Here is a 4,040-nt window from a genome sequence, read left to right as displayed (position 1 = left end):
TGGGGGGGGGGGGTGAGGGCGGGGGGGTTGGGGCCCCCTGCACACTAATGTGTTTTCCAGTTTCTGGGCCATAACCTTCAGCTTGCTCTGAGCCCCAGGCCAGGGGGGTCAGCCCACACGAGCTGGCCTTGGAGACAGAATACCATCGATGGGGGACACAGGAGCTATTGGGAAAGTCCAGATGTCCCTTGCCCATTGCTGAACCCTGGACCTGACCTTCCTTCCCCTTTTGGCTTCCTAGGCACTCCTGAAGGCTGACATGTGCTAGGCTGTGGGAAGGTGTTACAGCTGGGGGAAAGATGGAGGCCAACTTGCTTTCCCAGATTTAATTAGCAGTATTTGAGCCTATGATGACCGGGGCGAGGGGACGGTGGGCACTCTGTGTGCACTGACTCTGTGGCAGGCCCTATACTGGCTCCCAAAATGGCACGGCAACATTTGGAAGGAGGGAGACCGGGTTACCTGTCCCAGGTAGCAACACGTGACAGCGTGTGGACAGGGATCCAGGTGGCCCCTCTGAGGGTGAGAGGCATTAGAGAAGGGAGATGGGAGCTCTTGGTGTAATGGTTGGGAAGAGGACACTCAGGCCCAGCACCCAGTTCCTCCCACCCTCCTTGGGCCCACTCTTGCCTGGAGCCTGTTGGCTAAACTGCCTGCAGGGCTGGATTCACTCAGGCCCCAGCCGATCCTTGCAGGTCCCAAGCCCTCCAAGGGTGCAGGTGAGCTGTTCCCTTATTCCAGCCAGAAGACTGCACATAGCTCCATACCCCATCTGCAAGTGGCTGTTGCAGTCACACCTGGCTTGTGTGCTCAGCAGGTATTTAAGCAGTGCCCCTCTTGCTGTCTATGGAGTCCTCAGGACTTTCTCTTTCATCCAGAATCCAGAATCTGGCTTAGGGTTCAAGGGGCCACCAGTACCATCTAGTCTGACCTATCTCTGCTTGCATACTGCTAGGAAGGAGGGCCTCAGTCCCTGTGCCAGGACCTCTGCACATACAGGACAGCCTGAGTGGGCCTGCAAAACTGCAGTCATCATGAGCCACAGGTCCACAGGCTGTGGGAGGTGGGTTGGGACTGGGGGCAGAGCTGCAAGCTTTGGGCAGACCTGGCCTCCACTGGGAAGGTCTGTTGTGGTGGGAAGAAACCTTGTTATTGATAAGGAAGCTGCCAGAGAGTCCGATCGCAGCTTGACGGAGAGACCCTGTGAGGGGGGCAGAAAGTCAGCTCTGTTTAGTCTCTTTTTTCTTTTTCGGCAGGTGGCAATGGATCAGGGTCACATGGACACCAGGAAGCGGGATGGAGGGGAACGTCAGGGTCTTCCTGGCACTTGGGCCCTGTGCTCTGTGTACCTGTACCTGTCACTGAAAGTGTCTGTACACCTCTGTGTGGGCCCTGGCTTGGGACTTCACTGCTGGCAAAGCCCTCATAGGTCTTCCCAGTGTGTCTCTCAAATCAGCTTTCAAGAACCTTCTGGATTCTCTTTACTGCAGACCAGGCTTTGCAGCCAACATTTTCTGCAGCTGGGAGTAGGAGGCAGTTTCCACCCACCCACCCCCGAGTGCCCCCAGGACTTGGGCAGATGCTCACAGCTCCCTTCTGTTCAGAGCAAGAAACGGCTGTAGTGCAAGTAAACAGCATTTACAGGCAGGCTCTGGCCTCGGAAATGGTTTGTAGTGCGTGCCCTAAGCCCACAGGAATGGAAGGATCTGCTGCACAACAGCATAAACCTGGATAAACCTGGGCGACGTAAAGGCTGGGATGACTGGCAGGACGTGGGAGTGGGCGGTGATGGAAGCCAGGGCGCACACGCTCCTGTCTGTCCCGGCTGATGATCCGGTGGGACTGCCTGCTTGTCTTTCAGTCCCCAGCCACAGTGCTCACTCAGACAAAAGCCGGGCTTGGTCTCAAGTCACAAAGGCAAACCCTGAAAGCAGCAACAGGAGGCTGGAGTGAACAGCCGGGCAGTGGGAGGCAGCACTTCCTCTGTCCAGATGGCTTAGGGTGTGGTCAAGAAGGACCCTGCTGCCATGTCCTTCGCCCCAGTTCTTTCTGAAATAGTCTGAATTTTAAAAACCCACTTGTTATGCTTGTAATGAAAAGAAAAAGATCCCCTTTTGATGAGAAAAGAAACAGGAGGAGGTAAACAAGGGCAACCGAGCTAACGTGTCTCTCTGTCCACTCCGGTGGGAGGAAGGTCCCAGAGCCCCTATAGGCCCGAGGCACTCTGGGCACTCAGAATGGGAGAGATGGGGACCGGGGTGAGCAAACTTGCTTTACTTGAGGGAAGGCATCTTAACAACCCAGTGTTATGCCAAAGGTACCAGGAATAGTCATTGCTGTCCTGTGTCCACCACCACCCCTTACAAGCTGGAAGGGGCTAGGGACTGATGTCAGGCCCAGCCTTGAGAATGACTAGGGACTCAGAGGGAGGCTCTGAATCTAGGCTGGGCCCTGGCCACTCTGGATCTCCATGGGAAGAGCTGGGCTGGATCCTTGATCTTGACCCTCTACTCTTACCAAACAGATGCGCCCTCCTTTCCCCCCCAGCAGACCCAGGGGAAAGGCGGTGCAGGTCCACCATTCCTCCAGCCCATGGCCGTAAGTCATCCTGAGTCGGAGCCCCAGTCGCCTACATGGTGTTTCTGTGGGAGGCAGACCAAACAGCCCTCAGTCTGGGAGTGAGAAGCCCCCACTGGCAGCCTGACTAGCCGCTTTCTATAGAGCATGCTCTACACCACTGTACACAGTAGTGTGCATTTGACACAAGATAGACTCCTTCTCACCTCCATCATCAGCAGGGGCAAGAACCAAGCACAGTGGAGGATCCAGCCTCAGCGGGCCTGTCAGGTAACTCTTAAGTAAACTATACTGGGAATCAGAGCTGGGCCTGGGGCTGCTGACACCTCTGAGATCTGAGTGCTGTGTTTGAAACTTCCAAGAGCAAAAGTGAGAAGGAAGTCAGATGCCATGACCGTTTAGCACCAGAGGGAAGAGAGCTGGCAGTTGAGTTGGCGGATGGCCTAAGGGTTCAGCCTCGGAGGCTGTTGCTATTGTGGGACCTCAGCAAGTCACTTCCTGGTACCTGAGTTTTCCCGTCTGTATAATGGAGAGAATACTAGTTACTGTCGCCTAAGGCTGCCTCCGGGAGGGTGGCATCACTTAGAAGAGGCCTGACCTAAGAATCAACACTTATAAGGCCGGGGATTTAGCTCAGTGGTTCTGTTGCCTGCCTGGCAAGCACAAGGTCCCAAGTTCGATCCCCAGTATCAAAAAAGAATCAACACTTCTGGGTCCACACGAGCCCTGTGTGTAGATGAGTTGCACTCTTCTGCAGAGGCACAGACTGCTGGAAACCTGGCTCTGGCTGTGCAGGTAAGGTCAGAACACAGTGCAGTGAGAATCCCTCCCTGGGCAAATGAGAGGACTCAGGCAGGCCTCCTCTGTAAACAGCTGGCGCCCATGCCAGCCCAGGGGCACCAGAACCCACAGATGGGTGGGTGGTGTCCACTAATAGCTCGTTGGGTTTTTCCTAAATCAATACTACTAAAGCAAGATGCAAACAGAGTCTGGCCTGTTACAACCAGAATGGTCTTTCCACCCCTGCTGGGGCATTAGTTACAAGCCGGCTATTTCTGCAGCATCCGACCTACTTCTGGTTACTGATCAACCCTAAGCCGCACCCTTCCCGGGCCATTTACTACTCATTGTTATTGTTATGACCAGGCTCTGCCCTCTTAAAGTGCTTGGGCTTTCTCCCCACAATCACAGAACAAGAATCACCACCTTCAAAGAGGGGAAACCAAGGACCAGAGAAGATCATGCTTCCAGTCCCGCACCCTCACCCCTCGGTTTTGAGCCCCCCGCCCAGACTACAAAATGGGAATTTGGGCCCGCACTGACTCTAAAGGCCCGGAATGCGATAGGGGAGGAAGAAGGGGACGCTGGTCTGAGTCAAGAAGGGCCTCTGGCCCTGAGGTGGTCAGTCTGGAAAGGAATAGGGGCCGCCCCTGGCTGAGGACCCCTTCAAGCCACAGAACACC

The sequence above is a fragment of the Fukomys damarensis genome, unplaced genomic scaffold (assembly GCF_012274545.1).
Source record: "Fukomys damarensis isolate Sample0158 unplaced genomic scaffold, DMR_v1.0_HiC HiC_scaffold_23, whole genome shotgun sequence".
Classification (NCBI taxonomy): domain Eukaryota; kingdom Metazoa; phylum Chordata; class Mammalia; order Rodentia; family Bathyergidae; genus Fukomys; species Fukomys damarensis.
Note: the sequence above shows the minus strand (reverse complement) of the source record.